This window comes from Cyprinodon tularosa, unplaced genomic scaffold (assembly GCF_016077235.1).
Source record: "Cyprinodon tularosa strain WSP-4 unplaced genomic scaffold, ASM1607723v1 ctg362, whole genome shotgun sequence".
Taxonomy (NCBI): domain Eukaryota; kingdom Metazoa; phylum Chordata; class Actinopteri; order Cyprinodontiformes; family Cyprinodontidae; genus Cyprinodon; species Cyprinodon tularosa.
In genome coordinates this window covers 235,948-263,494 of record NW_024039077.1, presented here as the reverse complement: position 1 = coordinate 263,494, position 27,547 = coordinate 235,948, and the positions used below count along the sequence as shown (strand labels likewise).

The 27,547-nt window shown below is 40.0% G+C and overlaps 1 protein-coding gene across 3 annotated transcripts in view; it reads right to left on the bottom strand.

The window, feature by feature from the left end:
* Positions 1-27,547, bottom strand: part of LOC119790380 (beta-1,3-galactosyltransferase 1-like) — a 232,731-nt gene that overhangs the window by 41,938 nt on the left and 163,246 nt on the right. For all 3 annotated transcript variants that reach the window (XM_038295919.1, XM_038295918.1, XM_038295920.1), the window contains one exon: positions 10,134-10,219. The gene's annotated coding sequence lies outside the window, so the exon portion shown is untranslated. The remainder of the gene's footprint in view (positions 1-10,133; positions 10,220-27,547) is intronic.

Sequence of the window (27,547 nt, the reverse complement as noted above, 5' to 3'; positions counted from 1 at the left end):
AGAGATGTTGCGGAGAGCAGTTTTTATGTTTAACCACCATGAAAAGATTGAGGTTTTATGGTTGGGAAAGATCACTAGATGCACCGGCACTACCATCCATGTTTACTTTCATAAACACAGAGCACGCTGGCCTGTGATGTCATTGCATCCTCTACGGCGCATGCGGGAAATTTGCGTTGTATGACTGCAGTTCACACAGGAGATCACGTACAGGTCGCATATATTTGGAAATGTGAACGGCGACGCCAAAAAAAATCGGGATTGAGCATCAAGGCCTGCAATTTGAACGTAGCCTTAGAGTGGCTGCCCGCTAACGCTAAGGTTAGTGATGGTGATATAATAAATGACGAATATTGCCTCCAGTGATGATCATTCATGAGAGTCTCAGGGAGCCGAAACATAACAAGCCCCTGAATGTCAAATACTTCTGACACACAAGGCTGATGTTGAGAAATCCCACCAATGACCAGAGCTTTGTCGGCTTGTTGTCACATTTAAAAAAGTTTGGTACAAATACTTAACCTGACTCCGCCAGATGGATTTGCTCCGCATATCCATCTGGAAACCTTCTATTGAAGTAATTTTGGGAAGGGGTGGAAATACTGGTTAGCTGATTGGCCTATGTTGGTGATAGACGGGCCAAATAAACCAATCAGATCAACGAAGCATATGACGTACTAACAGACTGACGACGAAAACACAGGCCAGGCTACTCTTGCTGAAACCAGTCGGGAGAAGAGCAAAAACATCTTTTCCTCTGAGAAAAGCCTCCAGAGCAGTGTTTTGCTCTTCTTTCAGTGAAGAAATACTCTGTAATCCCGATAAAACTTGGTAGATAGTCACGCTAACTCTAGTTTAATCGGCTGAAGCCGCCATGTTCTATAGACTGAACTGTCGCGCTTCTCGTTGCGTCACACCTCAACCCGCTTCAAAGCCAATGCTGATTGGACGTTCGTTTGGTGAACGGCTCCAAATTTTCTTCAACGGAGAGTCGCCAGACTGATTAGCGAGTGAAACCTTGAAAGCTCGCGAGATCAGGATGGCCTCACGAGGCTAACAAATTCTAATTTCCGCTGTGAATTCTTTTAGCAGTGTAGCGAGACACCGCATACAAGTTTGTAAAGATTCAGATTTGTGCACATCTGTCCCCACATACGTCCTCAGACGTGTCTGTGCCAGTATGAGGGAGTCTTAATGAGGAAATCAAAGATTAGGGTGATAGCACTAATGGGAGGGTTTGATGGCTGTAATGGAAGTAAAGATCAAAACTGATAAAGGTGATATTCTTTATTTTGAAAAACGTACAAATACATACAAATTTGAGTTAAATGTAAGCTTTGAGGATTGGAAAAATTATTTCAATATCGTCAATGTGGGGAAAATGTGGTAGAAAAAGATCCATCTCTTTTTAATTTCCTTTGACGTATATTGATTTATAAGTGTTGAGTTTCATTCATTCCGGCCTCAGAGATGCAAGATTACAAGGTTTCTAAGAAAGAGGGATTGTTTATCCTATTAGGGAGTGTTTTGGATAAAAATAATCGTTCTCATAACTACCTAGACTGTTTCTCTGGGATTATTTCATAACGTTTTATTGTTTCTCTGTCTTTTATTGTTTTCTGTAACAATATGTGGAGACCTTCACAGCTTTTCTGCAGGCTGTAAATGAGTGAAACTGTCTAGCAAGAGCAGGGCTGGACATCATGTCATCAAGTGCATACTGAGCGAAATCTACTAATCTCCGTTTAATTAACTAAACTGCATAATTGAATACCTTTTTCATAATACACTATTTTACTTTGCTTCAGGTTTACATCCAGTGAGCTTTTAAAGTCCCTAAATGATTAAGATAAGACTAATTATCATATGATGGCTTTTTTATTTCTGTTAGGGATTTATTTACAACACTGAGTTAATTGGAAAAACACCTGTGATTAAAGACCTCAATTATAAGACATGATTTGTTCTGTTATCTAAAATTTGAAGCGTTTGGTACAGTAGTAGGAAATCTTTCTGTTGTCCTATAAATAAATTCTGTTTACGAAAGGGTCTTAGTGAAAGAGTTTTCAGTAAAAGAAATATATACACTATGAAATAAATATTTTTAGTGTAGTAAATATGCTTCCAATACATGAAATTCCTCTTGGTCCTTATTGCCCTATATAGAAATCCCAGAAGTCAAAAATAAACCAATCCCTCTTCATTATCGCACAGATCCAGCACAGAATGTAGCTGGTGAAATGAACGAGTGGCATGATAACCCCGTGTTTGGCTGACCACAGCTGCCTCGGGCTCTCTGACAACGCCGTTATCTCCAGCCGGCATGAGGACTGGTCAGAGGCCACGCTGCTCAGCCTGCCCCTGGTAAATAAATGATTTCATCCGTCGGAGCTGCTCAGCTTCAGCTGCATGAAAACATTTTGAGTCAGCGTATGAGCGAGAATGATGAGCAGCAGAGGGCAGAGAAAAGTGCGGCCACTTTTAGCAGACTTTGCCTTTGACCTCAGATGCCTCACCCTTAGACAGCTGTAACAACCTCCTCTCCTTTGAGAAGGCGGCAAAGAAGGTTTTGGAGTACTGTGGTGGGAGTACTGGACCATTCTTCCAGTATTTGAGGAATTCAGACTGAGTGTGATGGTCTGACTTAGAGTATGTGAACGAGGGGTGAGAGCAAAGATAGTCATCCATGCATTTTGCTCTCCTCTGCAAAGCATTGTAGTTGACGCAGTGGCACCGTGGTGCTGCAGCATGACCGACACCCCTTCATGCAGATTGCAGAATGCAGATTTTTGGCAAAATCATACAGCCCTAGTATGGATTGCAGCACGGTGCACGACACAGCTAAGAGGAAATATAGTTGGTGTGAAGCCGTCCTAACTCAGCCTAACCCATCCACCAGCTATGTCAGCTTGTCAAATTTCTCCACAAAACTCCCCTTGCACATTGGTGCACAGTTCTGCTGGAACTGGAAGGTGTTCCCAAATACAGCATAAAACTGCTCAAAAGGCTGCAGTAAAAGGAAAATTTAACAAAAATTAAAGGCCAAATCCAAACTTTTACAAAAAGAACATAACAGCATGCTAAAACCCTCCAACAATGGTTGTGTTTTCATTACAAATGTGAGCAAAACTATGTAGATGTTCTGCTAAATTCCTTAATGCAAAGTTTCACAATTGTGGTATTTCTATTAAATAACAAAATACAGTTAAAATTGCACTAAAATATGTTTGTTGATGCAAAGCAACACGGCAGCGGTGGACGTATACACACCAACACATGAGATTATCCATATTTCAGCCAGAGCTCTAGGGGGCACCATCATCCTCCAACTACTTCAAGACTTCTTCGTGGTCTTTTAAAAGGCAGTCAAGTCCAGCCTCAGATCACATGACTTGTGTGATGCAGAAACAGTGGCCGTTTCTCAATATGCGTTCTTGAGCGTTCTCGTGACACGTCATCAGCCTCAGCCCGAGCACAGTTCCAATTTCTGAGAACGACAGACTGAGAACGCATCAAATCCCCGGATGTTGTTCTCGCCCCGCTCTCTATATAGAGTATGCATCAGAGCAGACTTGTCCGTTCTTGAGATTGACAACTATCCCAGCATGCACTGCGGCAGCAGCAGCTTTCAATGGAGCACTCCATTGAAAATTAAAAGTTCTCTTTCTGTTGTTCAATTAAAGTATGTTTTAAGATCATTTGAGGCGAGAATATAATACTTAAAGCGTCGCTATATGGTCCATTTATCGATTTAATGGATAATAAAATAAATAAAAAATAAAATAAAAAAATAAAATAAAAATAAAAGACCTTTAGAGGACCGCGGAGCTCCAAAGCTAACGTTAGCCAGGGCTAATTGCAGCCCGTCTGCAGCAGCCCTCTCTCGGCAGAATTTATTATTATCTAGTGACTATTAATAACAGGAGGTGAAATGCAGCTCTAGACGAGCAGGGCATGTGGTGACGTCGAGAGTACGTATCTGTTCCAATTGACCCATATTTATGCTGCGTGCTCCCGTTCTCATGAAGTCCAGACTTTCCTGTGTTCTTCTCAAGAACATACTCGGCAAGAACACAAGTCTGTACTCGCATTCTAGTGAATTGAGAAATGGCCAGAGTTTCCATTGCAATTACGAAGACCCAACACAGAGCAAAAACGTTTAATCAGAAAGGCTAGAAAAGGTTCAGTTTAGGCAAATGGACGACATTTTTCCTCTAATCCAAGAGGCTTTTTCAGTTCTGGTGTGGTTCAGCAGTGGTGGGGAGCACTGAGATAAATATACTGTAGATGTAACAAAGAATTATGGGACACACGATGTGGCTCTGATCCCTCCTCTTCACAGATATGTTTCATTAGAAAAACATTTTTCTATGTTTCCATTTAGGAGATTTATTTTCCTAATTACAATTTGCACAATTTGATTGTTAATGGAAACAACTACTGAGGCAACACGGTTCTCATGGCAACCAGCAAAACCGAGACTCTTCCTTTGCTTTTCTAGAATGAAGTGGGAGTCGTCACTTTAGACAATCCATCTTCACACCCCTAAAGTCCAGTGGTGGCATAATTTTAAGCCACTGCGTCCAACTGTTGATGGAAGGCTTGTATGTAGCTGGTTGGATGGAAAAACAAATTCCACAAAGCTGCTTGCACACTTTTCCTAAACTAATCCGAGGCCAACTTTAAATGTTGACAAAATGCATAATATCCAAAAAACGGCAATGAACGTAAAAAATGCTGCAACTAAGATGCTAGGAATATTTCTCAGGCTATGAAATGAATGATATCTAAACAAGGTTAACCGGTGTGCACGCATTCGTGCTTTGTTGTACCTTGAGCTGCCCGTCTCTGGATGTTTAATGAGACCTTTTCCAACATTCCAGCCTCCAGGCCAGACTTTGACACAGAGCCTGTTGTTACAAACAAGAAAAGGGGGTGCATAGAGGAGGAAGGCAAGTGCAAAGGAAATCTGGAGAGAATGATAGAGTGGGAGGACCAAAATGTCACACTGCAGAGATGGGGTGGGGTGGAGGGGACAGAGTAATGAGACAGCTCTGAACCTTCCAACTATGATTTTTACTATCCAATGACCCAAATGACCGTAATATATCTGAGCTGGCTCTAATGGCGTCGTTGATCAATACTGGCGTGTGATTTTTTCTGCCAAGTGCTGAGACATCAAGTCTTAGACCCTGTAAATAAAAACACCCATTAGATGACTTAACATCCCTTTAAAGTATTTCTCTATCTAGGATTAAAGAGACATGAACGGTAGGAAGGGGAATCAAATCAGTTCACAGGCAGTTTGATCTGCTTAAACGCTGAGTTTCCATATGACTGAAGTTCTCAGTGATTCTACTGTCCAACCATCTGGGGAGGGAGGGGGGCTTAACTCCTCTTTACTGAGAGAACAGCAGAGAAAAAAACCCCCTGCTTTCTTCTGCCAGAGTCCTCTGGCAAAAGCCGTATCTCTCAAATCTCCTTCACTAAAACACTTTTACAAGTTTCACATCTTGCCTTACTTATCATTTTCTTGCAAAGAGGGTGATCCTTCTAAAGCAGTCTCAAGCGATAGGCCTTCAGGCTTCGTGAAGTTCTTTGGCGTTTCTTGGTTTTAATTGATTTTTAGCTGAGCTGGGACTGATTTAATAGGCTCAGCGGTTGGATCACTCTGACTGTCAAACAGTCTAATATCAGGTCAGTTAAAGCAGGGTCAAAGAGGTCAAAGGTTCAACGGGGAGCCAAAGCATCCCTATCCATAGAAACACTCACCAGCTCCTCTATGAACACCCTAATATGGTATCATGACAATGAAGAATACATGTTTTACTTTAAGATCTAGGTCAGCTTTACAAGTGGAATGAGTCCAAAAACATCTAAGGGAACCCTGAACTACAGTAGGACCATCCATAGGCGAGAGTTAGTAATACATATAGAATACTTACAGGGGTATCTAACCCTTTTGACATGTGGTAATAATGTGTTTTTAAAAACAGAAAATACATTTTATTGTAGTTTATTTTTCACCAGCTCAGCAATACACTAAACTAAAGTGATCTTTTGGTTGTTAAACAAGTGATTTATACATTGTTACCATTAAAGAGGCATCCTGAGCTATCTCTATAGTTTTGCTTCTATGGGGTTAGACTGCTGGAGGACATAGGGACCACTTTTTTCTCATTCTGCTTCATTCTTGTCTATTCTTCCATTCTGCAGTATACTCTCTAATGTTATGCTCTCTGCTTTTTCTCACCACAGTAGCTTCATCTGTTCTGTTCCCATTTGCCTGTGACTCCAACCTGAAGAGAAATATCAACACCTTTGTTTATAGCTGTCGGAGCTTGGCCTGTTTTTCAGTGCAGTCCTGTTTCGCTGACTGACTGTGTGCTTTCTTTCATCCTCTGACATGGGAGCTGGCTTGGATCTTGTCTGCCTGGCTGTGTGTTTCCTGGACGGGGCCGCCTGTGGAGCTGGTTGACAGTTGCCTTTTATATCTCTGCTTCTTTCTGTATGTCTGCTTCTGTCTTCTTGAACCCCAGTTGGCCTCAGCAGATGGTTTTTCACACCAAGCCTGGTTCTGCTTCCTGTTAAAGGGGAGTCTTATTCTCCACTGTCGCTACAAGCATGCTTGGTATGAGCGATTGCTTTCTGGTCAATGAGTCGATGCAATCAGTTGGTTTTCCTTAGATAGAAAACTTTGAACCAATCTGACTGGATGACCTGGCCTTGAGATGACGTGTTGTGAATTGGTCCTATTTAAATGAACTGAAATCTAGAGTTAACATTTGGTCAATCAGTCTCCGCATTTAGAGGAGTTTAAAAAAAAAGGACTAAAATCAGATTGGGTTGAACAAAAGTGGTTACCAGATACAAGTGGTTGTATTTATTATTACGAAATTCAAGTGGAACATAGAGTGGGGTTATTGGGAGAAAAAGGCCGATAATGATATTGCTTCAACCATCTGTGCAAACAGGCCAGATTAGCATCATTTGGAGTCTGGGGCCTCACAAAATCAGTCCAAGAGGCAACATATGGCCCCCAGCCTAGACTTTAGATCCCCCTAATAATTCCAGTAGCCCTATAATATTGGAGACACTGATACTGTAATGGTGATTAGCAGTTGATATAATGTGCAGGTCTACTGGGATCCATTCCAAAGCCTTAGATGAAGAGGAGCCATGTTTTTTTTTTTTTATACAGTACTATAGTTATTGCATCTCTGGCTGATTGTAGAGGGATTGCTGATGTACTGTGGGTTATTACTCCTCTCTCAGGGTGCCATCAGAAGAAGTTTCACCTCCAGGTGAAGAGAGACCTGAAGTTTACAGGTAGCTTAAACCAGGATGTAAATAAGCTTTTACACTAATCCGAACAAAGGAAACTATCAGAGGAAACAAACTTGCGTCTGTTAAACCAGAAAGCTTTTGTGTGAAAGAGTCTTTTAACTGACACTCAAGAAATGCTTAAGTGAGGCTTCTGTTAAGATGTAACGGGGTTAAGATAGTTGAAGAAGAGGGGCTCGGATGAAACCAAATGTAAAATACACTGTTAGATGTAGGGGCTGTTCTACAGGAGGTAGACGTCCAGTAGGACCAGAGCAGACCACAGATGTGGTCACCATGAAGATAAATAAAGATTGACCAATAGCTAATCCCTCCCTCCGCTCAAAAGAGAACAAACCCAGATTAAATCCACTGAAACTAGTGAAAACCTTTCATCATTTTTTCAGCGTCTAACCAGATAATTTGACTTCATTCTGAAAAACACTCATTAACATTATGCTCACAATGTAGCTTAGGTTCTGCAGCATTTGGCAGGCGACAGTGGGACTGACATCTGTTTAGTAGATCAGCGGCATTTGCCCAGCGTCTGATAAAACATCTGAGAGAAATATGTTCTGCAGTGTATCATCAGAGATGACAGGAAGTGATCCCACTCTGGTCTCATCATGCATGACAGCTGTAAGACAGGGGATCCATCTGAGTGATTAGCAGCGGTACAGACTCGCTGTCGTCTGCGACGGATCGATCTGGGTCGACCGCCTCCACCATCTACCTCCCAACCCCTACCTTCTGTGGGATTGGGGCTCCAGTGAGAGAATTAGAGAGGAAATCCTCCCAGAAACACTGTAGTTAGAACAAAAACAAAGTTCTGATCAGATGAGATAAAAAAAAATACAAATCTTAAAAGGATCCATTTCTAAGGTGAAACAGGGTAGTGGCAGCATCATGCTGAGATTACAGTCAGACTAACTACTTTCCATTACCAAAAACGGATAAAATACATAGATGTGTGTGGTTTTCACATGGAAAAAGTTAAAATAAACGCCTAAATTGTGTGTATAGCCTTGCAGGTCACACAAGAGATGCAACAGGCAAAGTGGGAGCTCTACTGACAGCAATAAAACACAAAGACAGCAGAAGTTTGGTGTTATCTAACAGATGATCTGAGGGAAAATAGTCCTTTTTTAGATATGATCACCACCCCGCAAAAACGATCTAGAAACGAGTAAAAATGTCTTAAAATTTGTGTATTTAGCATAATTCAAGCTAGTAAATAATAAGATTTGCCAATGAAATGAGAATTTTTACTCTTAAAATGAGATAATTAGATAATATCCACTTGGAATAAGACAACGCAATTGTTTTTTCTTATTTTAGATGTAAATTGCCTTATTCCATTGGCAAAGTGTATCACTTTACTGCTTAATTCAAGAAAGAAATGGTCTTTTTTAAAGAAAAATAAACTTACTTAGATTTAAATTTTTTGCAGCAGGGATACAAAATATTTAGGGCCGGGACTTTAACACGTTCATTTCGATTACTTCATTAGAAACCTTTTAACGCATTAATAAAATCAACACAATTGCATTTTCTCATATTCATATTAAAGTCCCAAGTGGGAACCTTTGTACTCGCTGTTTCTTGTCCACCCATAAATCTGACGCACAAGTGGCACCATAGGAGTTGGTCCACTGGGGATATTAACGCCTAAAATCCATCATGGCTCGATCTGAAAACGTCCAATCGTTATGGACATCTAATCTACAAAGTGCCTCAGTAGTAAATGTTTTAATTGCACTAAATGCTGCACATTGAATAGCAATTGTTAAGCAACGCTTTAAGCAGAGCTGAACTCTCATAGTTCTATTTGTACACTGGAAAAAAATCTAGATAAGTCATTTTTTTCTTAATATAAGTGCATTTCTTCTTAAATTGAGAAGGGAAAAGAGACATTTTGCCAATGGAACAGGATGATTTACATTTAAAGTAAGAAAAAAATGTTTAGCATTGTCTTATTTCAGGTGCATTTTATCTAAAACTCTTATTTTAAGAGTAAAAATACGAATTTCATTGGAAAATCTTCTCATTTACCTGCTCAAATTAAGGGTAAATACACTTGCGAGAGATATTTACTTATCTCTAGATAGTTTTTCCAGTGTATTGGAAACAAAACTATCTCCTTTTTTATAGGAAATATTGTCCGTCTTGTTACTTTATATAATTTACACATAATGTCCATGTGCTTTCCACACTCCTATAGAAGTAGTTTTTCAAAGAAATTGAATAAAATATCAGGTGTTTTTTTTAAAAAAAAGGAAAAAAAACCAAACCTGAATAGTCTTTTACATAATTATTAATGCAATAATTAAGGAGCAATTCAATTCAATTCTATCAGTTCAAATGTTTTTTGGTTAAAATGTGACTCATTTCGATGAATCAATTACAGACCCTGTAATAAATGATTGAAAATTTTAATCATGTCCCAGCCCTAAAGATAATATATGAGTAAATCTTGATCCTTCACTGCAAAAACGATCTAGAAATAAGTAAAAAATTTCTTAGATTAAGGGTATTTACCCTTAATTTGAGCAGGTAAATGAGATAGTTTGCCAATGGAATGAGTAATTTTACTCTAAAAATAAGATAATTAGATAATATGCACTTGAAGTAAGACAATGCAATTGTGTTTTCTTATTTTAAGTGTAAATTGTCTTGTTTCATTGGCAAAATGTCTCTTTTACCTCCTCAATTCAAGAACAAATGCACTTATTTCAAGAAAAAAAGAAAAAGATTTTTTGCAGTGTTCAAATCCTTTCAAAACTCAAGGGGTGAATAATCTGAAGCCTTACCATTACAGGTGAAAATGCAAGTGAGGTTCTGCGTCCATGTCTGGTTCTGAAGTTTAATCCAGCCTCGTTCTTTCCGGCGAGAAGAGCTGCAGAGAAAAGAAGCAGCACTGAGCCACGGTTCAAACAAAGTCTTCGGTTATTCAACCATTATACATGTAAACCCGCAGTCTTACGATTCCTACATGGGTATTTTTCACAGTGAAATGATGTTTAAAAGACGTCAGGATTTCCTAAACATCGAATTTAGATTTGAGTGACACATCAGTAATAAAAAAGGCTTTAGTCTTGGTTCAAACTCTTGGATCTCTACTTGAATTTAACTCAATCTTCACCACATGTAGTTTCGACTTTAATCCCATCTCAAGCAGCATTTACAGTTAGTAATCCACAGATTAGCTCTTACATTCTAGTATAAAGGGCGTGTTTGATGTATCTACATAGACGTTCACAGACTGAGTGCTATTAACGGTTCAGGGGCTTCCATGAACGTCCACGTTTATCTCTCAAACCGTGCTTCTTATTCACCGACTTTGGGTCGATTCCACAAGTAATAAACCCAGCAAACTTCATTACAAAGCCGTTTGGAGTTCATTTAAAGGAAAGAAAAAAACACTTCCTATGTAATTCATTCGGCAACGTTTTCAAGAAACGTTTCCCCAAACATAAATACATGTACAGGTTTAAACACACATGTTCTATAACTGGGATTTTCCTCTTTAAAGGATTAAAAGCCTAAAAATCTTTGAGAAAATGTTTCGTTTTCAGTCAGGTTTTTTTTTTTTTTGCATTAAAGGGATAGTTCGGTATTTTTGACATGAATCTGTATGGCATCCCCATCACCAGTGGCATGCAATCACACTGACTTACCCCTGGCAGCGTCCTGTGAGCAGAGTTATCGTCCAGTTTTGGTCAAGCCGAAAGTAGTCCGGCAGGTTTTTAGGACCAGCGAAATAAAACTTTTCTCTTCCCAAAACATTATGTGTTCAAAAGAGTGATATTTTTGCATCCCAAAAACGTTGTAGTGGAAAAAGTCACACGTCGTTATCAATTGGTCCTATTTTCTCTCTGTTCGTATCACTGCGCGCCGTCATTCAGACAGCGAGCTCAACAACAGCCAGATGCATGTCTCGGTCCGCCTAGCTCCTAGCTGGGCGGACCGAGACATGCATCTGGCTTTTCCACTACAACGTTTTTGGGATGCAAAAATATCACTCTTTTGAACACATAATGTTTTGGGAAGAGAAAAGTTTTATTTCGCTGGTCCTAAAAACCTGCCGGACTACTTTCGGCTTGACCAAAACTGGACGATAACTCTGCTCACAGGACGCTGCCAGGGGTAAGTCAGTGTGATTGCATGCCACTGGTGATGGGGATGCCATACAGATTCATGTCAAAAATGCCGAACTATCCCTTTAAGCAATATTCACAATGCATAAGTTCTGTTTTTTTCTGGTCGATAATGTAGAGGTTGTACAGCAGTGCATACTGTATGTCAATAGAATATTTTACTTTATTCATTTAATTCTGATGTTCTTAATTCATGTAAAACAGTTTCATCAATGTTCTGTCCTCCTGAACTCCTGTCACGTTTAAGTATTCTGTTCATTATTCTATTTATTTCCAAGTTTTATTGATTTTGTACGTCCCAGTCTGCCCAGCCCAAACGAGGCAAACCAGACCATTTTCCCTTTTAATTGTGAGATTCTTATGCATTTCCCCCAAAGTGGATGTGTTTTACTTTGCAACCACGTCTCTCTTCCTGTCAGACCGAAGACAATGCTGCTAAAATTGCTGCATAGTCTGACTAAAACAAGGGGTCTTTCTCGTTATTAAAACCCCCTTGCAGAAAATATTGCTGGGTTTGTTCATCCCTATTCACTCTCAATGAGCGTCATGATCTCTAAGACACCATTTTTTTATTAGATCGGACGCAAAATCATGTTTGCTGTGTTCTGCGCTTCCAACTTGTAAAAAACTTCAAACCGGAAATTAACATCTTCAAATGCTGGAACATCAGCTTTCTTCTGTGCCTCAAAGATTTGATTCTTAACTTAAAACTTAGGGTTTAATTCAGAGATAAACTGAATCTAGGAGTAATTCCTGTCAAGAGGTCACAGAATGTTATATTAAAAAAAACAAAGTCTTAAAATATATGCAATGTATATATTTAATCATGTTCTATTCAGAGACATTTAACTTTCATCATGTGATTAATAACTTAAACTCCAAGCCTTTGTTTCCACTATTCAGTGAGCAGGTCCACATTGTAACTTTCATTAAATCGCTAATTAAAAACACCCATAATCAATGCTCGGAGTCTCCAGATCATCTTATCATCGGCTTAATTACAGCTGATTGCGGTTTGTAGCAGAGCTCATTGCAACTTCATTTTAATTAACACCATAATTGATAGATAAACTCTCTGCAAGCATTTCATGATTGAGAAGGAGAAATGCTGCTGTTCCATCCTATTGGTTCCGACTCTGACAGCAGTTGTATTTTTGAAGTGAATTACTGATGCAAAGACATTGGTTTGATTCATAGTGCGTGATTAATCAGAGGCCTCTGGCTTTTTATCTTTATAAAAAGTGTCTGCAGAGCAGAAGGAAAAGAGAAAGTATTGCTCCATGGTGTGAAAATTTGGGTGTGACAGTGGAAAAGTAGACGGAAACAAAACTAAACAATAAAAACAAATTAAAAATATAAACTAAGGCTGTACAAAAGAAAAATAAATGAATAAATAACATCTCCCAGAAGGGAAGAAATACTCTGCAGGTGTTTAGAAAAGACAAATGAGGTTGAAAAGGAAATTTAAGAAAAACAGATTTAAGGGGATTATAAAAAAAGCCAAAAAACATTACTGTGAAAATAAATAATTTTAGAAAAGGTTAAAAACTGTGAAAATAATCATTAAGCTTTGAATAAAAAAGAATAAATTCTTTATCAGTGTATAATTTTCTTTGCAACCAGTTGGTTGTTTTTCACTTTTTGGAGCCTGTAGGGAGGAGGAACGATTAGAGAGTCTAACACTCGCCCAGGAGTCTGTTAGCCTGGTGGTTAAAGCAGACTAAAGCAGGAAGTTCCGGGAGTCTCCATGATATCCATAGTTGTTCACGGATACCCGCCAGTCGGATAAATTATCCCGGATTTTAGACTATGAGAGGTATTGTTTTTTAATGCCAGTGAGAGCGAGCAGGCAATACAATAATTTGTGCGATGGTGAGGAACAGTGGCGGATCTAGACCAAATGTACCAGCGGGCCAGGAGGGGGTCAGCGTGTTTTCATGGGGGCACAGAAAAACATGAAATTAAAAACAGGGCAAGTGATTCAAATATATTAATATAGCTGCATGAAGTGAAATTTAGGTTTAATAAAAATTCTATTTTTCATGAGGTCAATATACATTTATAATTTAGGAATTTTACATATTTTTTACTTAATTTAAGTTAAAATTACCATTTTCTATAAAATCTGAATTAGAACTCTAGAAAAAAATGATAAATTCAGCGGTAAAAATTTGAGGATCCTATCTCAATACCAGTGAATAATTAATAAAACAAAATTTGTAAAGAAAAAAAATGAAATAGATCCAAAGGACCTATTAGTAACCATGTCTGTTCCAGCGCATTGCATCATTAGAATTTCTTTTTAGTATTATTTCTTCAGCAGAGAGGCCATAACAGGTAGCATCGTGAGACCATCCTGATTTCACTCGCTTTCAAGATTTCACTCGCTAATCAGTCTGGAGACTCTCCGTTAAAGAAAATTTGGAGCCGTTCACTAAAGGAACGTCCAATCAGCGTTGGCTTTGAGGCGGGTTGAGGTGTGACGCAACGAGAAGCGCGACAGTTCAGTCTAAAGAACATGGCGGCTTCAGCCGATGAAACTAGCGTTAGCGTGGCTATCGAGCGAGTTTTATCGGAATTACAGAGTATTTCTTCACTGAAAGAAGAGCAAAACACTGCTCTGGAGGCTTTTCTCAGAGGAAAAGATGTTTTTGCTCTTCTCCCGACTGGTTTCGGCAAGAGTTTGATCTATCAATTGGCTCCTCTTCGTCGTCGCTCTGTTACGTCATATGCTTCGTTGATCTGATTGGTTTATTTGGCCCGTCTATCACCAACATAGGCCAATCAGCTAACCAGTATTTTCGCCCCTTCCCAAAATTACTTCAACGGAAGTTTTCCAGATGGATATGCGGAGCAAATTCATCTGGCAGAGTGAGGTTACATAACAGGGGCCAGGACATGATTTACAGGAGCACTGGCCCCCTTTGGCCCCTGTCTAGAACCGCCCATGATGAGGAATGATGACATCGTGACATCTCCCTGAAATGAGTTTTTGGAACTTTGGATATCTGCGGTTCAATCCCCACAGCCTGCCACTCTGGGTACCTTAGCAAGACCCTTAACCCCACTCTGCTCCCTGGGTGCTGCACAGTGGCAGCCCCCTGCATCCCCAAGGGGATGGGTTAAATGCAGAGAGTTCATTTCTCCATTGTGAGACCAATAAAGTTCAATTTCTAACAGCAGCAGGAGGGAAGGATGGAGGGATGTGCAGAAGTGCTCCTTTGTGAATCAGCAGACAAATCAATAGTATTTGAATTTGTACATATTTCTATTCCTTACTAAAAGCCTGAAAGATTCAGCAGGTTTCAGCTTCTAAACAAAGACAAATCATTGAATTAACCCCAAACCACTGAATCCATTTAGGCATAAAATCTGAAGAAAGGACCCCTTTATTTTACCGTCTAAGGGCCATTTAAAATGGCTGCCTGTCAGGATTGTCAGGTATTTCTCTTATATCTTCTCTTACATCAACAAATATTTGGTTCAGTTCTTCAGCCCCAGTTCCAACAAGTTCAACCAACCCTCGAAAGAAATAACCTGGTTGTTTTGTAGAGCTAGATTTTCAGACTCAACCTCCGAGCTGTGATTCAGGCAAAGCCTCTAGAAATGCAAAAAATCTGACACATGAGACTGAGCGCGGCTGCTGCTGGGAAGCGAAATCATTCCTACTGAGAGGTAGCGGCGAGTGTGTCACTGGATCATTTTAATGAGTCACGCTGTCATAGTGGGTTCGCTTGCAGCTTTTACAGCCAGGAGTTAAGAATGTGATGTTTAAAGTCAACACCGCTGTGATGCACATTTGTATCACCCTGCCCTGTTGTTTTAGTGCCCGCGAAAAAAAACTTTATGATTCATAAATCTGATGCATCGGCTGAAAGATGCAGCAGATGCTCCACAACCTGCAGTTATCCATCTCCCAAATGGAGAGTTATGCTTTCCATCATTGAGTGCAGAGAGCAACATATGGACTGTTTATCCTCTTTTTTTCACAATAATACAAACAGACACCTGACATGTCTAACAGAGCCACTCTGGAGTCCTGCAGTGATGCAGATTTCATTAAATGTTATAATGTATGGCAGTTTTCATGATAGTGGGAGCAGCTGAGCAAGAGAGAGTCGCTCTTCCACAAATTAGATTAGTAAGGCATATAAAAGAAGGACTCATTAATTAGTAAAATGACTTTCCAAATATGCTTTTTGTTAAGAAATCCATCTGAAGATATCATTCAGCCTGTTTGCTTTACTGGCTTTAAACACTTGGGTTTTTGTTGGCATTGAGGGGACGATTGTTTGTTCAAAGAACCCATTGGAGTTATTCTACTCATTAAGCCCTCTGTAAGTTAGGCTATTCATTACCAGGGCAGCTCTTTGATGAAATTGTATTTTCCTGCAGTTGGTATCATATGGTTTTAAACATCTAAATGGAAACTAATATTAAAAAGACACAGAAGCCTTTTTTTTCTTGACCATATTTCACTTAGATTTTTAGGGTTTTCTGACATTAGGTTTGGTTTGGCCAGTGGCGGCTGGTTATGTTTTCTGCAGGGGGGGCTATAAATTCAAAATAGACTTATACCAAAAACCAATCAACCATATACTAAGTTATCACAGCAGTATATTTATATGAATGCCAAAAAAATATATATAAAAACTAAACATAATTTCATGTGTAGGTCTGCTTTTTGTACATAAATCTTGCCCTTCTGAAGCTTTGTGAAAGTAAATCTGTGTTTTGCATGGTCCAATATTGTGTCACAGATCTAAAAAAAATAATGTACCAATTTAATAATTAAAATATTAGTCAGCTTTAATTTTTTTTAATATATAAAAACTATTTATTTTCTGACAATGTGCACCCGCCAGCAGCCAAAATCATTTTTTCCTGCGAGTGGTCTACCCTCGATCAATGCCCCAGGCCCTAGAAATGGCGGGCCAATCACAACGCAGAGATGTGTTTTGAATTTTTGGACGCAAAGTGGGCAGGGTTTTGAGGGCGAGACGACAAAGCTGTGCGACGCTGGAGAAAGCAAAACAAGGAAGATGGCAACAACTATCTGTGGCCCGCCACAGTCTTACTGTATATACAGTAGACACAGGTATAGGGGATCTCGGGGTGCAGGAGAGCTGCGCCCCGAGCTCCCCTATACCTTTGTATTGCAGAGGAGATACTGCGCATGTACAACTTTTAACGAGAGTCAATGGGCAAAGATCTAGGGCGGAAATACTAGCCTTGTGAGACCATCCTGATCTCGTGAGCTTTCAAGATTTCACTCGCAGATCAGTCTGGACACTCTCCGTTAAAGAAAATTTGGAGCCGTTCACCAAACGAACGTCCAATCAGCGTTGGCTTTGAGGCGGGTTGAGGTGTGACGCAACGAGAAGCACGACAGTTCAGTCTAAAGAATATGGCGGCTTCAGCCAATGAAACTAGCGTTAGCGTGGCTATCGAGCAAGTTTTATCGGAATTACAGAGTATTTCTTCACTGAAAGAAGAGCAAAACACTGCTCTGGAGGCTTTTCTCAGAGGAAAAGATGTTTTTGCTCTTCTCCCGACTGGTTTCGGCAAGAGTTTGATCTATCAATTGGCTCCTCTTCGTCGTCGCTCTGTTAGTACGTCATATGCTTCATTGATCTGATTGGTTTATTTGGCCCGTCTATCACCAACATAGGCCAATCAGCTAACCAGTATTTTTGCCCCTTCCCAAAATTACTTCAACGGAAGGTTTCCAGATGGATATGCGGAGCAAATCCATCTGGCGGAGTCAGGTTACGGAAATACCCCATCAATCCGAAGACAAATGGAATGACACTTTGCTCCTTATTAAAGATTAAATATATATCTTGCACATCCAAAAAATATAAATACACATATATTTTCGAAATATTTTACATTTTAACTGAAAATGAAAGTCTTAATCAGGGTCACTGGGTGGGTGGGGTGGCTCCCTAGCGCCCCCTATTGGTCAGCTGCAACTGGGTGTCAGAATTATTTGGTATAATTGTCTAACTGCCCTACGCCATTGCAGTCCTGCTGTACTTTTGTGTAACCATAAGGAAGGTTTTTTTTTTTCTTCTCAAAATTAAAATTGAGGAGATAATTTATGTTTAAAATATTCTTAGGGTAGAAAATATACTTATTCTATTGGCAGATAATCTTATTTAACTACTTGAGTTAAGAGTAAATACACTAATTTTAAGACATTTTTACAGATGTTTTTGCAGATGTCTTAATCAGGGGGATTAAGTATGCGGCCTCTATTGGCCAGCCGCCACTGGATTTGGCTAACTATTAATGAAAAAGCCGTTATTAATAAAGATTTACCAATATATTACCAAGTCGTGGGGAATCACCTGATTGTAATAAAATAAAAGCCAGAAGGTTGATTGCATGATTTAAAAGCTAATTTTATAGGTTGAGTTTCGCCTCCATAAGGTCCTGAAGCCATAGCTCTTCAGTGTCATTGATCAAAACGACTAGAACGGTTAGACTCTAAGGACAGGAAAACGTCAATAGGACAGCCTTGGAAAAATGGCAATAACCTAAAGTAAAATAAAGATTTTCTCTAACCGCAAAGTTTCCGAAGTTCAAAACAGTCTGTGATAACATTGACCACCAGCTTATTATTGAGTCTGGGAAAGTTTTAGTGGAAAAACTCCTCGAACCCGAGAGGATTTCACCCATTTCTTTCCATCAAGACATTTGAGTAAATTATTGTTGGGGATCGATTCCAGCCACATGGAGAACCAGAAATAAACAGCACACAGGATAAATGTGTGTTTACCTATACAGCTCCTAGGAAGGAAGGGCTTCACATGCCTAGAGGTCCCGCTAATATCACAGGTATAAAAGCAAGACAGAGCAGCACTCTTCTTATTTTCCTGCAGCATTGCGGAGGATATGGTCCTGAACATCTTGATCTCTCTGGCAGATTAACAGACTGGATCGTACAGGACACCTTAGATCCAGTGAAATACAGTCGGCCGTTTGCATATCTGCTGACCTTAGGAATAGATTCTCCAAGAACAGATGGAGCTGTCAGTAATTATGGCGACAAACCGGTTTACCCTCCACTGCCCTGAAAAAAAGGCTGCAGAGGAACCACACCTCCCCACATTGAAGGCATGCAACGGTACTGGCCCCAAATCAAGCTGCCAGACCGAAGGCAGCTGCCAGGTCTCTGTGGCCACACTAAAAATCACATTCTCTGTTCTTTATTACAACCATCATAAAGTAAGACAATATCTGGACAGGGAGAGAGTGAAATGAGAAAAAAAACCATCTCAAATATAGTTTTTTGCTCTTTGCTTTGATGCAAGCTATGGTCGCTACAGGTTAGGTTCTGGCTTGTTTTTACTCCTGTAACATAAACCTGCTGCTTTAGTCTCTTTCTTCCTCTCCTCTCACTAACCTGCTTAAATATTTGATGGCATCCTCCTTAGAAACAGTTGAGATGATTGTTTATGCTGCTGCCTGTTTGGAGTTAGTGTGCTGAACTATTATTAAGCATTGTAAATGGAGAAGTAGGACTTAATAAATACATTTCGGATAACTTGTCATTTTCTTTTTCTGCATGGACTTCGCATGATCTCCTTGTGCATGCGTGGGTTCTCTCCGGGTACTCCGGCTTCCTCCCACAGTCAAAAACACGATTGGATTAAAAACAAGCAAAAACACTAAGACCTGATAAAAGATCAGGGCAGCAGTATCATAGTTCATTGTAAACATGTAACTTAAGTATTTACTTTAGGTATTTAAGAACCACATTTTTCTTTTTTTCCTCTTAGAACTGGGAATCAGGCAAAACCTCAAGGATTGTCTGCATGTTTGCTTTGTAATGAGAGGTTTTCAAAAAATTAAAAAAAAAATTTGGAAAGGCATTTCCAGGGAAGGCTAAATATACAGCCGACAACCAAGCTGGGAGTGAGAGCGAAAGTGTGATTGCAGAACTTCTGGATAAATTAGAGGAGAGCAAAGATAGATTTAAGAAGTGGATTGCATCTCCAATACTGCTGCTAGTTTTGTTGCAAGGATGGAAAACCGGATCAAACATGATCAAACAGGTAGAGCTCTGATACAGGGATGTGAACTTTCTTCCATTTTCCCCCCAAATCCTAAATATATAAATCACACCAAGGAACGATGGTGAAGCAGGATGTGGGACTTAAGGGTTAGAGAGCTCTGCTCTGATGGATGTCAGTTCCTGCTTGGTTCCTCATGACTCAATTAACTCCTCCCAACAGAAACACGTCCACCATAGAAAGATTCCTTTCTATGGTGGACGTGTTTCTAGCCCACATAGTCCTTTTCTATAGAGCCTTAGTTGCCATACGAGCCTTATATAAGACTTTTAAATTTTTGCGGCTCCAGACAGATTTGTTTTTTTGGTCCCATATGGCTCTTTGAACAGTTTGGGTTGCCGTCTCCTAGTGTAGCTACAACCTGTTTTTTGGATTAATGCCTGGGCTTTGACTAGACCTCTAACACACAAATATGTTTCCATCCAAACAACAAACACTAAAGCAGATCTATTGACAATTGGGGTGGAACGGTTCACAAAATCCACGGTTCGGTTCGGTTCACGGTTTCGTGGTCACGGTTTTTCGGTTCGGTATATGTTGACTGTTAATATAATATGTTGCCTAATATGTTGGTCGTGTTGCTGTTAGCATAAACAAAACGTGTTGCACAATGCTTGCACACTGTTGCACTTTTATCCACAACTTTCTTTCCGCCGTCATCGTAGGTCACTCTAAATGCAAAGTGGTCCCATACAGCAGACCTATAAAGTGCTGCTGGCGCGTCTTCCAACTCCTGTTCTTTCCCACTCGCCATACCCACACAATTCTCCACAACAACTGATTTTTTTCTGCTACACCCGGCTACGCTGCTTCGCTTCTTCTTCTTGTTTACTACTGGTGGTTGGCTTTGGTCGCAGTACCGCCACCTTCTGCTCTATGAGAAAAAGGAGCAGTGCATGAACCGAACGCAACACACACGAATTGAACCGAGACAGTTGAACCGGACGGTTTTCATAAACCGTTCCATCCCTAATTGACACAGAGATTAAATCCTGGGCTGGAGGGTATTTGATGAACTTGATTTAAATGATATCAAAATAACTTATTGATCTTTATTTGAAAACCAAACTTGTTAAAAAGTTTCAGGGGTTTGAAATAAACGTGGCAGGAACTGAATAAGCACTCAGTGTGTCAAAGGGAGCAGGGATAAGATGTGGCTGCGATTCAATCCGCTCAGTTTTTAAATCTATGTTGGCTCTCTCTCCTCTCTCTCGTTCACAGATTTCACATAAAATTAAGCTTTAATGTTTTCTGCGAAAGGAAACAAAACAAGTCATATTTATGGGAGATTAAAAATGTTAACAAATAGTCAGTTCTCCACTGTTTACATTTTGTGTCTTTGTTTGATTGTCGAAATTTTCTGCCAAATAATCCTCATTAGTAACACTCTACACTCAACGATATGTAAACAGGAAGCATAATGTTAGCATTATATTTTATTTCCCTGCTGGGGATAAAGATTTTTAGCTTAGTATTAAAACAATAAATGATCAGACAGGTGAAAAAACGCTCTTATTGTTTCATTCGTGGCTCTACATATAAAGAGAGGTGGAACAACCCTGTAGTGTTCATGCTCTCCTTATGGAAACTTTTTGTGAAGCATTCAAACCCATTGATCTGAAAGTATATGAGTGCAAAACTAGAAGAACGGAGCATTAGCTTTCCAGTCTGAAATAAGCAGCAAAGACAATGCTACAAAACCATTTTCCTGAAGCCGCGTAGCTGATTATGGTTTCTAAAGCAAGACCAATTAGCAAGACCCATCAAGCTGTGCCGCTGAGGATCCTCGTTGAGATTTAATTACATGATAGAAGAACGGCTGCCGGCGAGAGAGGGTGAGATGAAAAATACCTGTTTATCCAACATTGTTCTGGTTCTGAATGCCTCTGTTAATGTGTCACTTTCCTAACTCTGTTAGTCAAAAAAGGAAAGAGAACGTGGGCGTTATTTTAAGAGCGGAATGTAAATTAGTTTCTGATTTAATTAGAAAGTTCTTTGATGAATTTTGACTACAAATATGGTAGAAAGTTATTTCGAAGTTCTTGCTTTTTCTTTGGTTCAACTACTTTGTAGTAAAAGTCATTCATACACAGGACCTTACATCATTTGGTCCCATATGATCTCTGTATGGCAACACATTCCAGACATAAATCTGGGAAACACATGATGCAAACTGGAACAATAGAGACTGACAATACAACTACTTCAGTTAAATATTATTTTGCTTGAGTTTAGCACCGTTACTTCAGCATTTTATGTAGCTTATACTTTGTTTTTAGTATATATATATATTTTTCAAAATGCTGTGAGACTTCTGCAGCATGTTTTGTTGTCAGAGCAGAAACCTTTCAAAGACGCAGATCATTTGTGATGTTTTTAGTCAACATTTTCTGGATGACAGTAAAAATGCTGTGCTGGAAATCCCAGCTGGCACAGCCTGGGGTTGGAGCAGACTTCCCAGTTAATGAAAGCTGTCAGCTGAGCTTTATTGTTGCTTCAAAAACCCGATGTAGCAGGGAGTAACACAAGTTGGTGCCTTTCAATCAGTCGGTCAACCACTGAACAGTGATATCCAGAAACTTCACTAGGAAACTAACGACAAAGTATCCTTTACAAATGTAAATAAGAATAAAACTGTTGGAATGCAACAAAGGGCAGGATAACCGAGTAAAATTACAAAACGGTTAAAAACAATTAAAGTTGTTTATAATGTGGCAAAAAGTGAACAATAGTGTACATCTCAAGGTAGATTTTAAAGTGCTGCATCCACAGTTGCTGGAAAGTGCTTTCTCCTCCAAAATGTCCTGGTATCTAATGGGAATCAATTTTTCTTCCTGTGATCTGTTCCAGTTCCACTGGCTGCACCCAAACCCAAAACCATAATCAATCTCCACACGGGTAACTGCTAGAGGGCTTTTTATTACTTTAACCTTTTGTCCAAACTGTTTTTCCCAACAGAACCCAAAACTTCCAGCTGTCTGACTGCTGTAAAAACATCAATACTTCAGTTAAAATAGAAGAACCACCACATATATATTTTTTATCTAACACCACTTTTCAATCATTTTGCTAAAACAATCCAGATTGTCTGTTTAACTTAAGTAAAGTTTAACTTGAGGAAAATGAACTTTAGGTATCAGAGGCCTGTTTGATGAAAGATCTATGAAATTAAATGCCGTCTCTTAGATAACATTCCTAATTAGGTGGTAGATCCAAACAATGTGTGTTTAGGTTGAAAAATATAACTAAAAAGAAAATCAATAAAAAAGGCTCTGTATCCAAATACAGTAAAAAAAAACACACCAGCATTTATTTTTACATATAACTGGGTTCCCAGAAGTCACACCATTAGCACTATAATTGACCTCTATCACTAGGTGATAACTCCAACATTGAGAAGCATAGATCTGCACTCTTTTCCCCCACATAGATGCCATTGTGTTCTATGCATAGCTTCATCCATGAGGTACTAATAAAGGAAAAAGGTTAATGTACACGTGGACAAAATGATCAGAAAAATAACTAAAATCTTGAAAAAAATGATAAAAATTCTATGAAAAAGAACAGATGTAAGGCAGATATTGCCTTTCAGCCATGCCTCAATAAAAGATTTTCAAAATAAATTCAAGCCTGGGCAAAAAAATTAGGGTACACTTAAGTTAAAGAGACATTATGTAAGTTTTTACTGGAACACATGCTTAAAATAGCCTTTTTATTTGACCCTTTACAACTAAAACGTGATTTGATGAGTAGACTGACACCTCAGTAGTTCAGAGTAGATACATCTAGAAGCCTGTAGCCTGTATTTTTCTCAATTTATTTTGGGTTGGGAGTTCTGGCGCTGTTCGGTGGATGTGACATCAATTTCAACTCCTGCTGAAATGAGACTTTCAGCTCCTCTCAGCAGTTATTTTGGCCCACTCCTCAAGAGCAAACTGTTCAGTTGTCTCTGGTTTGAAGGATGCATGTTCAGGATGCAAAGTTTCAGCTCCTTCCAAATATGCTCAATTTGATTTAAGTCAAAGATAATAAAAGTCAAATTCAGAATAGTCCAGTTTCTTCCTCTTACAGTTTTTGGGTGTTTCTGGCTGTTTTAGGTCATTTGCCTGATGTAAGACCCATGAGCTGTTCAGAGACCAAGCTTCCTGACACTGAGCAGCAGACATCTCTTTCTAGAATTGCTTCATAGTCTTTAGATTTCATTGTACCCTGCAGAGATTCAGAAACCCTGTGCCAGATGAAGATAAGCAGCCCCTGAGCATAACAGAGCCGCCTCTGTGTTTCACAGTAAGAATAGTGTTATTTTCTTGATAAGGGCTGTGTATACTAGCCTGGGTGCCATGCCGAACTTAGTCCCGCCCGCAATAGTAGCACGAGTATGCTCCAACAATATCTGGCGGGCCAATCAAATTGTCAGGGCGGGCTTTATACGATGATGGACAGATGATCAACAGTAATGTAATCAACCACGTGACCAAAGCGCGCTTGGGTGACAACAACAATGGCTGCCGCTGGAGAGTTGAGGTGTGTAGATTCTGCTATTAGGTCTGTTCTAGAAGATATCGACAGCAAATTAATTTTAAAGGAGGAACAGAAACGCGATCAAGGCTCATCTTCTTATTCTAGGCGTGCAACTGCACGCTTTGATTTTTGTTGACAACTATGCATCGCTTAACACTCCGTTGCTCTTATTGGTTGTAGGTCTATCCAATTGAGTGCAGAGGCATTTTTTTTTCCTGGTTCGTTCGAAACACGCCCCATAATCACAGCTCTATGGAGCAGTATGAGACTCCTATTCTGACTAGAATTGAGTAGGACTACGTCAGGCTATGTGTATACTCCCACACATATATTTTTGATTTATGCCCAATTTTGAGGCGTGGTCTGCGCTATGTTATTCCACGCCACAACGCTAGAGTGACAATCACAATCTAGCTAGGATTGTGGGTCGGTCTGACGAGCTTGTTCGCCGTCTACAACCCCTAATCCAACGGAGGACACACAGTTACCAGCGAGTGCTCCCGAAAGACTGGCCATGGCGCTGCATGTTTTGTTTCGGCTGCAAACCTACAGACCGTCGCACAGAGCTACAAACTAGTATCCTACTTGGTGGGATAGTGTCTGAGGTGTGCCAGAGGTTGTGGCGGAACTACAGCCAGAGTTTCTGCCATTAGGTACCAAACAGGAAATACGCATAGTTTAAATCGGATATAGAATTGACCAATCAGAGGCCCCCTTTCTCTTCTCTCTCCGATGATATCTGCGACACTGTCTGCGGTCACCTACAATTCTGGGGAGGTGCGCTAGAGTGTCTGCGGAAAGGGGGGGGAGCATATCTGTGTTAACTGCGACACGTGCAGACGACCTGGTTTCTGAGCATAAACCAGGCTATATGCTTCATTTTTCCAACTGTAAACATAGAGCTGATGTGCCTTAACTAAAAGTTTCATTTTGGTGCTTGTCAATATGAATTTTTGCAAATTTCAGTCTGGCTTTTTTATGATTCGTTTCCTTGGACGTCTCTCATTAAGTCCACTTTCGCTCCATTTTGAGATCTGATTGGATGTTTCTAGAGCTTAAAGTTTAACTTTAATGCTGGGCTCTTTTGTGACCATTCATACCATCCACCTCTGTTATTTGTGATTCAGTTTTCCTTTTGTAGCAACATCCAGGAAGGTCCTATAGATGTTGCATATCTGAACAATATGTTCAACTGTAATCACAGAAACATCCAAGCTGCTAGGAAATGGTCTTATAGCCATTACCTTTAACATGCTTGTATATAATTTTATTTCTAATCTGCTGAGAAAACTCCTCCCTTTGCTTCCTCTGGTCCATGTTGGGTGTGGTAAATACCATGTCACCAAGCAGCACAGTACCTGTAGCGTTATATTTTAAGGTTTTTGTTCTGCATGTGGATGTTCACCACACACTCTTAGACTAAACCTGTTATACACTATATTGCCAAAAGTATTTGCTCACCTGCCTTGACTCACATATGAGCTTAAGTGACATCCCGTTCCTAATCCATAGGGTTCAATATGACGTCGGTCCACCCTTTGCAGCTAGAACAGCTTCAACTCTTCTGGGAAGGCTGTCCACAAGGTTTAGGAGTGTGTTTATGGGAATTTTTGACCATTCTTCCAGAAGCGCATTTGTGAGGTTGCACACTGATGTTGGACGAGAAGGCCTGGCTCTCAGTCTCCGCTCTAATTCATCCCAAAGGTGTTCTATCGGGTTGAGGTCAGGACTCTGTGCAGGCCAGTCAAGTTCATCCACACCAGACTCTGTCATCCATGTCTTTATGGACCTTGCTTTGTGCACTGGTGCACAGTCATGTTGGAAGAGGAAGGGGCCAGCTCCAAACTGTTCCCACAAAGTTGGGAGCATGGAATTGTCCAAAATGTCTTGGTATGCTGAAGCATTCAGAGTTCCTTTCACTGGAACTAAGGGGCCAAGCCCAGCTCCTGAAAAACAACCCCACACCATAATCCCCCCTCCAACAAACTTTACACTTGGCACAATGCAGTCAGACAAGTACCGTTCTCCTGGCAACCGCCAAACCCAGACCCGTCCATCAGATTGCCAGATGGAGAAGCGCGATTCGTCACTCCAGAGAACGCGTCTCCACTGCTCTAGAGTCCAGTGGCGGCGTGCTTTACACCACCGCATCCGACGCTTTGCATTGCACTTGGTGATGTATGGCTTGGATGCAGCTGCTCGACCATGGAAACCCATTCCATGAAGCTCTCTGCGCACTGTTCTTGAGCTAATCTGAAGGCCACATGAAGTTTGGAGGTCTGTAGTGATTGACTCTGCAGAAAGTTGGCGACCTCTTCGCACTATGCGCGTCAGCATCCGCTGACCCCGCTCCGTCAGTTTACGTGGCCTACCACTTCGTGGCTGAGTTGCTGTCGTTCCCAAACACTTCCATTTTCTTATAATACAGCTGACAGTTGACTGTGGAATATTTAGGAGCGAGGAAATTTCACGACTGGATTTGTTGCACAGGTGGCATCCTATCACAGTTCCACGCTGGAATTCACTGAGCTCCTGAGAGCGACCCATTCTTTCACAAATGTTTGTAAAAACAGTCTGCATGCCTAGGTGCTTGAATTTATACACCTGTGGCCATGGAAGTGATTGGAACACCTGATTCCAATAATTTGGATGGGTGAGCAAATACTTTTGGCAATATAGTGTACCTTTAACTTTTCATCATGATGTGTCAGGGTCTCTTAGGCTTTGAGAATCACCCGACAATTTTAAAATCTATCCACTTCAACCAGGCATTGAGACTCATCGAGCGCATAAAAGTCATTGGAAGACAATGAAATTCACATCTTTATTTTCAACTTTCATTTGGTCTCTGTATATGTGATGAACTTAGGTTATGGACTTATGGTATGGATTGTATATACAGTAAATTATTCAAACCACTGACTCTTTTAACCCTGGTTTGACCTCAAACAAGGAAAATAACCATGTCTAGTGTGGATCCATGGAAGGGTTTTTTCCTCCCCTTTTTGCTATTTAGAAAATATTATTTTGAATTAGAAAAGTTTCAAGCTCTCTAATTAATGTAGGAGCCCTATTATTGCTTCAGGGAATGCATGTATAAACATTATACAATGTTAAAAACATTGCCCTTACAGCTCATTGCCTCATTGTATTATAAAGCAACTTTAAAGGTTAATTAATCCAAAACGCTTCACATTCAAATTAGAGCTTTGCATAACTACATATAGTTTACCTAATGATATAAATGCTTAAATGATGTTATTATAAATTTACCCATTTGCTAGTTGCATTTTGGTCTAGGTTCCATTTTAAGACATATCCCCTTTCATGACATTTTCTATACTAATGACATGTGCTGGTAAATTAAAGTCATGCAAGGTCTAGAAATTCAGACCTGAGTCTGAACCGAGACACGGTAATGAGGCCGACTTTGTGGCCTCCGCTGCAGGAGAGCTCCACGCCTCA